General features: G+C 46.3%; 1 protein-coding gene across 3 annotated transcripts in view; it reads right to left on the bottom strand.

Annotated features, from left to right (window-relative positions):
* tank (TRAF family member-associated NFKB activator) overlaps nucleotides 1–13,655 on the bottom strand; it is a 79,273-nt gene extending 65,618 nt beyond the window's left edge. For 2 of the 3 annotated variants that reach the window (XM_080199155.1, XM_080199158.1), the window contains exons 1-2: nucleotides 13,610–13,655; nucleotides 9,665–9,752 (exon numbers count right to left, since the gene is read on the bottom strand). The gene's annotated coding sequence lies outside the window, so the exon portion shown is untranslated. The other variant, XM_080199156.1, reaches the window with a different exon arrangement.
* Nucleotides 13,656–13,939: the final 284 nt, after the last annotated feature.

Below are 13,939 nucleotides of genomic sequence, written 5' to 3'. Positions count from 1 at the left end.
AAATTCTGAAACTTCCTAGACTGTACACGGGTGTAGTTACGCCACATTGGCTGCAGTTGTGCAGGAAGGAAGCTTACCACCATCTTCAAGGGCAATTATGGATGGGGAACAAATGCTGGCCTAGCTAGTCATACCTATACCTTGTGAAAGAACAAAAAAGATGTAAGTGGGCGGCCTTATCGATGGAGTAGATATGGGACTGATGAGGGTCAAGTTTTTTTATTCATTCGTGAGACGTGGGCTTTGCTGATTGGCCAGCATTTATTGCTGATCTTTAGTTGTCCTTGAACCAAGGGGCTTACTAGGCCATTTCAGAAGGCAGTTAACAGCCAACCACATTGTTGTGACTGTGGAGTCACATGTAGACCACACCAAGTAAGGACAGCAAATTTCCTTCCCTAAAGGGCATCAGTGATCCAGATGGGTTTTTCCACCAATCGACAATGGCCCCATGGTCACAGTAGATTTTAATTCCAATTTTTTTTATTGAATTCAAATTACACCATCTACCAGGGCAGGATTTGATCCTGGGTCCCAGCACATTAGCTGAGTTTCTGGATTAGTAGCCTAGCAATAATACATGAGGCCATTACTTCCCCGGAGAAAGAATGGCAGCATCAAAACAAAGCAAAGCTAGGTCTAAGGGAAGCAGAAAGGAGCAGTCCAAGAGGAAGTGTGCTGAAGTAGTTGGACAACAGGGAAGATGCAGCTGCAGCAAATCCAGCTGAAGTTGGTATTATACTAGGAAGTGACGCACAGAGGAAGAAATCTGAAGACAGTAGTTTCCATCAAATTTTCACGGGCCAAACGGCAGTTGGAAGCAAGTGAGGAAAGATGTCATGATATTGATGATATGTACCACTTTCCTCTAATGACCAAAAAATGACTACTACAGAATCACCTAACTGTTATAATATAGAAAGAGCACAATGTGCCTGCACTGGCCCTCCAATTAAAATGTGACTCTCAGTGCTGTTGAATACAGAAGATCGCTTATCAATTGTATGTAGTACTCCAATGTACCTGGACACTTTGACAACGCTGATCAATTTAATATTCATTGATCTTTTCTAAGCAAGCCCCATTGTTAGTCACATATTTAACTTGTCACATGAAATTGTTAACACTTTTCAAACATATCTGTCCAAGGGTTCCCAACATCAGACTATGGTTCCTCTGTGATTCACAATTCCTTCAAGGTCAAGTCTACTATGTGACTTACCAAAATAGACCCAACTATATGGAACTAACAGGGATCTAAAATACCATCCCTGCAATGGAATAGAATTGCTGTTTGTGGGCTTACTACCTACATCCTTAAAAACCTGACATAACAGGAATTGGGGCAGGATTCCTGGTCCTGCCTGCCATATTTAAATCCTGCCTGTCTCAGTTCCAACACAGAAGAAGATATAAAAATCCAGCTTGTGATCTTCACTAGAGGATACAATGTCACATGTGTAGATATTTGCAAAAGGTATTTGTCTTCTGCCAAAGCATTAATTTAGCAAGGAACCTGGTCAGTTAAATGAACTAGCTGGCTCAGTAGGCAGCTTTCGACATTTTTATTTGGTGGTATATTATTTGTGTAAGTAGCTGTTGATGAGAGACTCAACTATTTGAATATCCAAGAGATTCAGTATTTTCCTTTTCATCTTTTGGTCATGATCTTAAATAACATTGATCAATGTTTGTGTCAATTTTCTAGCTGAAACTATCTGCTGCTTACTTAGAAAATATGACTTTGTTGCTCCTTTGCGGCATATTGTAAAATGTCTACTTTTCTAACAAGTAAATACAGAAGTATCAATGAATGATTATTTATTAATTTATATATCCAAATCCAAGTTGCACAAATTCTTCTCTATAAAACTTTTCTCCCTGTTGTTTCTTAGTCCATCACATTTCTGAGTCAACTTTTCACTGCAAGTTTGTATGCCATTTTTATAACGAATACCCCATAATAACAGAAGCTGGGCGTTATCTCTTTCAACCAAAATCACTCAAAATGCTTAGTGAAAGCATAGCCTTTTCTCCCTTCGTAAACCCAAAGTTGTTATCGTGAACTGAATTTGCAATGTATCTTCTGAATGTCTGTATGTGCCTAGTCTCCAGCACAGATGAAATATTTTTTCTAATCTTCAAGCTGTTTCTACTTAGTTGTTTATCAAAAATATTAGAAGGTAAGTCAAATTTCAAAAGCTTTATATTGAAATACTTATTATTTTACAAACGCACAAACGCTATGTGTGTGAGAGAAAGACTGTCTAATCACTTTTCATTTTTTTTCCTACAAACTTCAGAAAGCATTCTTGTTGGAAAAATATACCTTGTGTTTAGTGAACAGAGAACCTAACACTGAATTACTAGTATTAGAAAGAAAGAGAGAGTACAAACACAGAAACAACAAAAAATATTGACTGGTTGGATAGGAACATTCGGAAACAAGCTTACTTCCTCTCATACTGTTTTTGTGCCTGCTTTGCCAATCTCCACTCACCAAGATCTGTGACTCCTCTGATGCCCCATGTCTTTGATGATTTCAGGTTCACCAATCCCATCACCCCATTTTTACCATGGACCTCAGGTCCCTCCACATTCTCAACTCACACCAAGATGGTCTTTGAACCTTCCATTTCTTTCTTGAACAGAAACCCAACCAGTTCCCATCCACTAGCACAGACCGAACTTGTTATCACTTTAAAAAAACTTCTCATCGCCACTCACTTCTTCTAAATTTGACGTCCTGAGTAAGGAAGCCCATATGGATCTAAACTATGGAGAACATGTGAAACATTCTGTGTTTTAGTCATGCTTTATGTGATTACCCGAGACCTCATGGCTGAAACTCTACCACCTAACCCAATCAGGGCGGGAGGGGTTCCCAGAACGGAAATCTCTGTTGGCCTCAGGTACCACGTCTTTAATGAGACATTAAACCAAGACCCCATCTTCCTGATCATGCGGATGTAAAAGATTCCATGGCACTATTTTGAAGAGGAGAACGGGAGTTAACCCCAGTATTCTGACAAAACGTATCCCTCAATCAACATCACAAAAAGAAAGAATATCTCAACATTATGACATTGCTGTTAGAGCACGTGCACAAATGATTTCAATATTTCAATAGTATTCCATTGGCTAGACAGCACTTCGAAAAATTCGGTGGTCATGAAAAGTGCTATATAAATGCAAGTCTTTCTTTTTTTTAAATTTCAAATTGGGGAATATATGGATGTTGTTTTCTGCTCTCACCTTGACAATTTCACTAACTATGCTTCCAATTTTCCGCCCTGTCCCACATCTACATTTGGTCCATCTCTGGCTGTCTCTCTTCTTTCCTAGACATTATGTTATCTCCACTAATGAGCTCTCAAAAAATATTAAGAACATAAGAAATAGGAGCAGGAGTAGGCCATCCAGCCCTTCGAGCCTGCCCCGCCATTCAATAAGATCATGGCTGATCTGTCGTGGCTCAGTTCCACTTTCCCGCCCTCTCCCCATAACCCTTAATCCCCTCTCCTATCAAAAACCCATCAACCCGCTTCTTAAAAATATTTAGCGAGGCAGCCTCCACCACTTCAACGGGCAGAGAATTCCAGAGATTCACCACCCTTTGAGTGAAGAAGTTCCTCCTCAACTCCGTTCCAAACCGCCCCCCTTTTATCTTGAGGCTGTGCCCCCTAGTCCTATTGTCTTTTTTGAGCGGGAAGAGTCTCTCCACCTCTATCCTATCCATCCCATTCATCATCTTATATGCCTCAATGAGATCTCCCCTCATTCTTCTAAACTCTAACGAGTACAAGCCCAGTTTATTCAGCCTCTCCTCATAGCTCAACCCCCTCAACTCCGGTATCAGCCTAGTAAACCTCCTCTGTACTCCCTCCAAGGCCAAAATATCTTTGCGCAGGTGCGGCGCCCAAAAATGCACACAGTACTCCAGTTGCGGCCTCACCAATGCCCTATACAGCTGCAGCAAGACCTCCCTACTTTTATATTCAATCCCCCTCGCTATGAAGGCCAGCATCCCATTCGCCTTCCTGACCACCTGCTGCACCTGCAAGCTGGGTTTTTGCGACTCATGCACAAGGACCCCGAGGTCCCTCTGCACCGTCGCCTGCTGCAGTTTTTCGCCCCGTAAGTAATAGTCCTTCCTACCATTCTTCCTACCAAAGTGGACCACCTCACACTTGCCAACATTAAATTCCATTTGCCATTTCCTGGCCCATTCGCCCAGCCTATCTAGATCCTTCTGCAGACTCTCCACACCCTCCGCACAATTTGCCGTTCCACCAATCTTGGTGTCATCAGCAAATTTCGACACTCTACACTCGGTTCCCTCCTCTAGATCATCTATATAAATGGTAAATAGCTGAGGCCCCAGCACCGACCCCTGGGGCACTCCACTAGTCACCATCCGCCAATCCGAATAGCACCCGTTGACCCCCACTCTCTGCCTCCTATTTGACAACCAATCCTCTATCCACGCTAACACCCTACCCCCAACTCCATGTCCCTCGACCTTCTGCAATAACCTCTTGTGAGGCACTTTGTCAAACGCCTTCTGAAAATCTAGAAAGACCACATCCACCGGCTCTCCTCTATCCACCGCCCTAGACACATCCTCATAGAACTCCAGTAAATTTGTCAGACACAACTTCCCTTTAATGAAACCGTGCTGCGTCTGCTCTATCAAGCAATTCCCTTCAAGATGCCTCGCAATTTCCTCCTTAATGACAGATTCTAACATTTTACCTACCACAGACGTTAAACTAACCGGCCTATAATTCCCCGCCTTTTGCCTGGCACCTTTCTTAAACAACGGCGTAACATTAGCCGTTTTCCAATCATCCGGCACTTCCCCGGAATCCAGCGACGTTTGGAAAATAACCACCAAGGCATCCACTATCACCTCCGCCATTTCTTTCAGAACCCTCGGATGCATTCCATCCGGTCCTGGGGACTTGTCCACAATCAGCCCCTCCAGTCTGTCGAGCACCGCCTTTCTAGTAACAGTAATGTCATTAAGACCCTCCAGTCCTACCACCTTTCCATCGCTAACACCCGGCAAATTATTCACGTCCTCCTCCGTGAAGACAGAAACAAAAAAGTTATTCAATACCTTAGCCATATCCCCATCCCCTACCACTAGGTCCCCTTTCTCATCCTCTAAAGGACCAACATTCACCCTAGCCAGCCTCTTCCTTTTTATATATTTATAAAAACTCTTGCTATCCTTTTTTATATTAAGCGCTAGCCCAGCATTATTGTAAGATTATTATTATTCTTATTATTGTAAGTTTACTGATACCTACAATCTGGAATGGATTATGCTTCTTCCCAATCCACTTTCCATATCGAAATATATATAAAATAGCAGGAAATTTGGCCTTTCAAGCCTGGTCCTCCTCAGCATTCACTATAAAATCATAATATAAAATCATAGAATCCCTACAGTGCAAAGAAAGCCATTCCGCTTTTTGAGCCTGCACTGACCACAATTCCACCCAAGCCATATCCCTGTAACCCACATATGCCTGCTAAACTCCCTGACACTAGTGGGCAATTTAGCATGGCCAATCCATCTAATCCACACATCTCTGGACTGCAAGAGAAAACCAGAGCACCCAGAGGAAACCCATGCACACACAGGGAGAATGTGCAAACTCCATACAGACAGACAATCACCCAAGGCTGGAACTGAACCCAGGTGCCTGGTGCGGTGAGCTAGTACTGCTAACCACTGTGTCACCCTTGATCATGTGAACATGAAAATTAATCAAAGTTATAATCATGTGAAAATCCAACTCAATAACCTGTTTCCACTTTCCCCCGATATCCTTTGATCCATTTCATCCCAGGAGCTCCTTCTTGAAAACATACAATGTTTAGGCTTCATCTACTTTCTGTGATACAATTTGCCATCTTTACCACCTGAAACACATTTGCTTATCTTCAGGCACTGATGTAAATAGGGACATAGGAATTAGAAGCAGAAATATGCAGTTCTGCCCTTGGAACCTGCTCCACCAGTCAATCAGGTCATGGCGGACATGACTAAACATGTGCTTACGACATCCAGGTCTGGCCCTTTCTTCCAGAATCTCCATCTCCTCCCCAAAGAAGTTCACTTTCTGAATCAGCACTTCAAATTGTTTCTCAGCCATGATTCCTCATCAACAATGGTTGACAGGACTCAACAGCATTTGTCCCAATTCTTTTGTCATTGCTTTCGTCCCTGCAATGATGAAGGGATTGCATCATTGCAACAATCCCATTTGTCTTCAACCGGCCTCCATCTGCCTCTGAAATTGCTGATGATCATTTCTATCAGCTGCAAAATAATTCCATGCAAAGTATATTATTTACTGTTCTATGTCCTATTTCCTCTGGGATACTCTTATGTAGTCTATTGCCACTCCAACTTCCATTTCCCTTCTTTTTCAACCAAGATGGGAGCAAAATTTGTTAATTCATCTCCTTGCACACATCAGGATGCCAAATACACTTTCTGTATAACTGCAATTTATATGTACTTTCTCCAACCTAGTGTTTGTCGTTCACTGTGCAGTTCTCTGGTACATCGGAAAGATTAAAAGATTTAGTAACCACTTTGCAACAACACATCCAATCTGTCCACAAATAACAAATGAATCACCATGTGGCTAGTCACATCAACTCTGACCCCACCTCCTCTCGTTGACATCTTTTTTTTAAGCACCCTGTAGCCCTTTGGTCTTCACAGCAACACTCTAATTATCTTTACCAAAAGAAAGTGATGGCACAGAATGGATCAGTTGAAGGGAGACAAGTTGATATTTTAGTTGTAAACCTGTTATCAGAATGCAGTTCTAGCACGGAAACTGTATACCCTTGGTGTTGGCCTTCCTTCAGGACTGGGGTACCTACTGCACATTTTCTGTTTTAATTTTAAAACATCTCCAAGCTTTCTTTTTGCCAGCTTAGTTATTTATTTTGTTCTGTGTTTTTCCATGAGGTATTTCCATATCACTTAATAATTTCTTGTTTCTCTTTTAAGCAAATTGCGTTAACTTCCAATCTAAGATTGGAATATTTGTAGTTTTGTCCTGTCCCCTCACAACAACCCCTATTTAATTCTTCAGAATTGAAAGGCAAGTAAGCATTTTCTAATTTTATCCAAAACAATAACACAACTTCTTTTTCACAAATGTAACTAATCCAGTACCTGCATTTCAATTTTTTTTCCACAATTCAAAGTTCTCCGGCACACAAAAGGGAGATCATTATAAGTTAGCCATTTATTTAGAGGTTAGTTACTCAATAGATAATTAAATCACTAAAATCCTGGACAGGGGTAGGAAGGATCAGCATTGAATGGAATCTTAACTAGCCACACACACACTACAAGAACTTGCCAGAACTTGGATGTCCTGTGGCGACTGACCTACCTTTGGACCCCCAAAGCATCAGCACCATTTATAAAGCACCAGGAAGGAGTGTGAACTCTCCACTTGTATGGACTGGTGCAATTGTAACAAGACTCAAACACAATACCATCTAGAACAAAGTAGTTTGCTTAACCAACAATACACCACTTTATAGACACACTCACCCCCTCCCACTACCAATGCATCTTAGCTGCAGTGTGTATTTTTTACAAGATACACTTTAGCCACTCCCTAAGGCATCTTCAACAACATCTCCAAGATCTGTAACCTTCACTACCTAGAAGAGGCATAGCAACAAACGCATGGGAACACCAGCATCTCAATGTTACACACCACCCTAACTTGGAAATACATCACTGGTCCTTTATTGTCACAAGGTCAAATTCCTGGAACTCCCTTCCTAACAGCATTGTTTTGAGTACACTACACAAAATACTGTAATTGATGAAGGCTTCTCACCACCATCTCTGCAAAAAGAGCAACTGGGAATAGACAATAAAATACAGGCATTGCCAGTGATTCCCAAATCCTATGAATGAATAGAAAGCTGATGTACTTACTGCACTGAGGCAATACTTGCTCACAATAGTGCATTGCTAGGCCAAGATACCAGAATTGTATTCAAATTTCTGCATAGTTCTGGTCACTAAAAAGAGCTCTCTATGGGAATGCAAGCATGTAATAAAATTCACCCAAGAACCAAAATTATGTTTTAAATGTAGACAAAGAGTAGTCAAACTTCACACACATTAAAATGTTTACAAAGTTTCCACTGCAAATGTTACCTCCACAACTTGAGTAGTTTTCTAAATTTGATTCAGTAAATTCACACCAGATTACATTAATCCAAAGTCAAAACAACTTTCCATAGATACAAATCACAAGTTTTCTATGTAACATTGGCCAAGATACACATTCCCAGCAACGAACTTCAATTCAAATTCAAACTTCAAAGTAGCTTGAAACATCTGAGAGAGAAATTAAGTTAACATTTCAGGTGATCAACCAGAAACATTAACTCTGTTTTTCTCTCATCACAGATAGTGCCTGCCCTGCTGAGTACTTCCAATATTTTCAAATTTCAGATAGCCAGTATGCACCAATACATCCTGGATGCAGTCCTATCCACAAAATTCTCTTCAACAACTCCCAAGTCTTCTCTGACAGTACCTCCCAAACCTGCAACGTATGTTACCTAGATGGAGATGCTTTTGAAACAGTTGAGTGGGAATAGCCACATTTACACACAGGTCTATGCATATTCCCTTTCATAAAGATTGACAAAGATTGCTTGAATTGGCAATGCAATAATTATATACATAAAAAGATGGATTTAGAGCAGAAATGGATCATTCAGTCCCTCGAGCCTGCTCCACTATTCATCAGATCATGGCTAATATGATTGTAATCTTAAATGCACATTCCCGCTTACCAGATAACTTTTCATTCCCTAGTTTATCAAGAACCTACCTACCTCTATCTTAAAGAATTTCAAAAACTCTGTTTTCACTGGCTTTTGAGGAAGAGTTCCAAACACTTCTGATCTGCAGAGAAAAAAATTCTCCTCACCCCTGTCTTAGATGGGCAACCTTTTATTTTTAAACAGTGACCCCGAGTTCCAGATTCTTCCACAAGAGAAAACATCCCTTCCACATCCAACCTGTCCGGAGCCCTCAGGATCTTATATGTTTCAACCAACTTGTCTCATACTCTTCCAAATTCCAGTTGATACAAGCATAGCCAATCCAACCTTTCCCCATAAGACAACCTACCCAATCCAGATATTAGTCTAGTAAATCTTCTCTGAACTGCTTCCAATGCATTACATGCTTCCTTAAATAAAGGAGACTAATGCTGTACACAGTACTCCAGATGTGGTGTCACCAATACCCTATAATAATTGAAGGATAACTTCCCTACTTTTTAATTTAATTATCCTTGCAACAAACAATTACATTCTATTAGCTTTCCGAATCACTTGCTGTACCTGCATACTAATGTTTTGTGATTCATGCATTGGATGCCTCTGCATTTCAGAGTTCTGCATTTAGAAAATATGTTTTTAAAATCTTCCTAACAAAATGGACAATTTTACGTTTTCCCACATAGAGCAAACATCTGGCAAATGTAATATATTCATTTCACCGAGCGATATCCCTCCGCAGCCTTCTTATCATCTTCACAATTTATTTCTTTACCCATCTTTGTGTCATCAGAAAATTTATCAACCATACCTTTGGTCCCTTCATCCAAGTCATTTGTGTAATTTGTAAAAAGACGAGGCCCCAGCACTGATCCCTGTGGCACACCACTTGTTACATCCTGCAAACCAGAAAAAGATCCATTTATGTTTACTCTTGGTTTTTTGTTTACTAGTCAATCTTTTATCAATAAGCTTATATTTTCCACAGTAACCTTTGATATGGCACTTATCAAATGCCCTCTGGAAAGTAAATTACAGCGCTTCTACTCGTTCCTTTTATCTACTGCACGTGTTACTAATTGGTTAAACATGATTTTGCTCTCACAAAACCATGGTGACTTTGCCCGATTACCTTAAATTTATCTAAGTGCCCTACTGCAATTCCTTTCATAACAGTTTCTGACATTAACCCAACGATAGCTGTTAAGCTAACTGGCCTGTGGTTTTCTGCTTTGACTCCCTCCCTTTTTGAATAAAAGAGTTATTTCATTATTTTCCAATGTAATGGAACTTTGCTCGAATCTTGGGAATTTTGGAAAATCAAAACCAATGCATCAACCATCTCATTAGTCTCTTATTATAAAACCCTGGGATGGAAATCGATCAGGATCTGGGAACATGTCAGCTCACAGCTTCTACAATTTATTCAGTATCACTTCCTTGGGGATTGTGTTTCTCAAGTTCCTCCCTGACACACAATACCACTCTGCTACCTCCCCCCCTCACCCACAATACCACCCTGCCACTTCCCCCCGCACCATCACCCCACCCCACCCTCCCACCATCCCCATCACACCATCACCCCCACTCCCCGCCCCCCACCATCACCATCACCCCCACCATCACCAACACCCCCCCACCATCACCCTCACCGCCCCCCCACCGCCACCATCACCCTCACCCCCCCACCATCACCATCACCCCCCCCACCATCACCCCCCCCACCATCACCATCACCCCCAACCATCACCCCCACCATCACCATCACCCCCAACCCCCCACCATCACCCCCACCCCCCCCACCATCACCATCACCCCAACCCCCCCGCACCATCACCGTCGCCCCCACCCACGCACCATCACCGACACACCCACCCCCCGCACCATCACCGTCGCCCCCACCCCCCCACCATCACCCCCACCCCCACCATCACCCCCCCCACCATCACCCCCCCCCCCATCACCATCACCCCCACCATCACCATCACCCCCACCCCCCCAATCACCATCACCCCCACCATCACCCCACCCCCCCAATCACCATCACCCCCACCATCACCCCCACCCCCCCAATCACCATCACCCCCACCCCCCCCAATCACCATCACCCCCACCCCCCCCAATCACCATCACCCCCACCCCCCCCCAATCACCATCACCCCCACCCCCCCCAATCACCATCACCCCCACCCCCCCCCCCCCATCACCATAACCCGCAACCTCCCACCATCACCATCACCCCCACCATCACCCCCATCCCATCCCCCACCATCACCCCCATCCCCCACCCCATCACCCCATCCCCCACCCCATCACCCCCATCCCCCACCATCACCCCCATCCCCCACCATCACCCCCACCCCCCCAATCACCATCACCCCCACCCCCCACCATCACCCCCACCCCCCCAATCACCATCACCCCCACCCCCCCAATCACCATCACCCCCACCATCACCCCCACCCCCCCACCCTCACCATCACCCGCAACCCCCCACCATCACCATCACCCCCACCCCATCCCCCACCATCACCCCCATCCCCCACCCCATCACCCCCATCCCCCACCATCACCCCCAACTCCCCCACCATTACCGTCACCCCCAACCCCCATCGTCACCGTCGCCCCCACCCCCCGCACCGTCACCGTCGCCCCCACCCCCCCGCACCGTCACCGTCGCCCCCATCCCCGCACCGTCACCGTCGCCCCCACCCCCTGCACCGTCACCCCCCGCACCGTCACTCCCACCCCCCGCACTATCACCGTCGCCCCCACCCCCCGCACCATCACCGTCGCCCCCACCCCCCGCACCATCACCGTCGCCCCCACCCCCCGCACCATCACCGTCGCCCCCACCCCCCGCACCATCACCGTCGCCCCCACCCCCCGCACCATCACCGTCACCCCCACCCCCCGCACCATCACCGTCGCCCCCACCCCCCGCACCATCACCGTCACCCCCACCATCACCCCCACCCCCCCACCATCACCCCCACCATCACCATCACCCCCACACCATCACCCCCACCCCCCGCACCATCACCATCACCCCCCATCACCATCACCCCCCCACCATCACCATCACCCCCCCCCACCATCACCATCACCCCCCCCCACCATCACCATCACCCCCCCCACCATCACCATCACCCCCCCCCACCATCACCATCACCCCCCCCACCATCACCATCACCCCCCCCACCATCACCATCACCCCCCCCACCATCACCATCACCCCCCCCACCATCACCATCACCCCCCCCCCCACCATCACCATCACCCCCCCCCACCATCACCATCACCCCCCCCCACCATCACCATCACCCCCCCCCCCCACCATCACCATCACCCCCCCCACCATCACCATCACCCCCCCCCACCATCACCATCACCCCCCCCACCATCACCATCACCCCCCCCACCATCACCATCACCCCCCCCACCATCACCATCACCCCCCCCCCACCATCACCCCCCCCCCACCATCACCATCACCCCCCCACCCCCCCCCACCATCACCATCACCCCCCCCACCATCACCCCCCCCACCATCACCATCACCCCCCCCCACCATCACCATCACCCCCCCCACCATCACCATCACCCCCCCCACCATCACCATCACCCCCCCCACCATCACCATCACCCCTCCCCACCATCACCATCACCCCCCCCCCCACCATCACCATCACCCCCCCCCACCACCATCACCATCACCCCTCCCCAATCACCACCACCCCCCCCCCTCAAATACAGCTATTTCTGGAATGCTATTAGCATCCTCTATATTGAAGCCTAATATCTGTTGAATTCATCCGTCATTGCTTTATTTCACGATTAATTCTCCAGACTCACTTTCTCTAGAACCAACACTCTTTTTGTCTTTTAATTTTAAAATATTTATCGAAACTCTAACTATATTTTGATATTTCTACAGTAAGAAGTCTCATAACACCAGGTTAAAGTCCAACAGGTTTATTTGGAATCTCAAGCTTTTGGAGTGTTAAGAGCAACACTTCAAAAGCTTGTGATTCCAAATAAACTTGTTGGACTTTAATCTAGTGTTGAGGCTTCTACTGTGCCCACACCAGTCCAAGGCCAGCATCTCCACATCATTGGTATTTCTAGCTAGTTTCATTCCTTTTTTTCCTCTTTATTAATCTTTCAGTAATTCTGTGCTTTTTAAAATATTCCGTCCAATCTTCTGACCTGCCACCCAAGCTTGCGCAATAATATGCTTTTTCTTCCAGTTTGACACTATTTAAAACTTTTTTAAGGTAACACAGATGGTGGGTCCTCCCCTTGGAATTTTTCCCTCTGGTTGGAATGTGTCTATTTCGAAATATTCCCTTAACTCTCTGCCAATAATCTGATTACTTCATTTTCACACAAGATTTATTCAGCAAACGAGAAGCAAAAAAAAATAAACTGTTCAGTCATGGGATTACAAGTTTGCCAAGTGCAATAATGAGCTGCACTTTTTCCTGATCACCTCCCTCCCCGCCTCCTTTGACCAGGAATTGACATCAGTGCTGGGGCTGGACACTGGAGAATGTCACTAGGCCTCAACAACACGGTGTTCCACCTGAGACTAACGCACAGTCAAAGGGCAGCGCCGGCTCTGACATCCGCGGCGCCGAGGATACCTTGGCTGCCCCAGGGCCACGGCACCAAAGCGCGCTGCCCACCCCGCCCGGCCCTCAGCGCCAGGCAGCCCGAGCCGGGGCCCCGGCCCCGCCGCCCCGGCCGCACTCACCGAGTCCGCGCCGCTCCCCTCGGCCGCTCTGGATGTCTGCCCTGTCCGCTCATTGGCTGCTGCCGGCCGGGGAGGGGAGAGGCTTCGGAAGTTCCCGGCGGGGAATCCCCCCGACCTCGGCGCTGGCTGACTTCCGCCTCCCTGCCTCGGAAAGCCCGAGGAAGAAGCCGGGCCTAACCCCCCCCCTTCCCCGGGGGTTTACCTGACAGGCCGGCTACCCCAGCCCGCCACTCTGCAAATCTAGCCCGGCAGTAAGCTGGGGCCTGATAGATCCCAAACCCTAACTCTGTTTCTCCCTCCACAGAGGCTGCCGGACTTGCTGAGTTTATC

Source organism: Carcharhinus amblyrhynchos, chromosome 11 (assembly GCF_965287045.1).
Source record: "Carcharhinus amblyrhynchos chromosome 11, sCarAmb.v2.hapA, whole genome shotgun sequence".
NCBI lineage: Eukaryota > Metazoa > Chordata > Chondrichthyes > Carcharhiniformes > Carcharhinidae > Carcharhinus > Carcharhinus amblyrhynchos.
The sequence above is the reverse complement of the archived record's forward strand: the minus strand, read 5'-3'. Positions and strand labels throughout refer to the sequence as shown.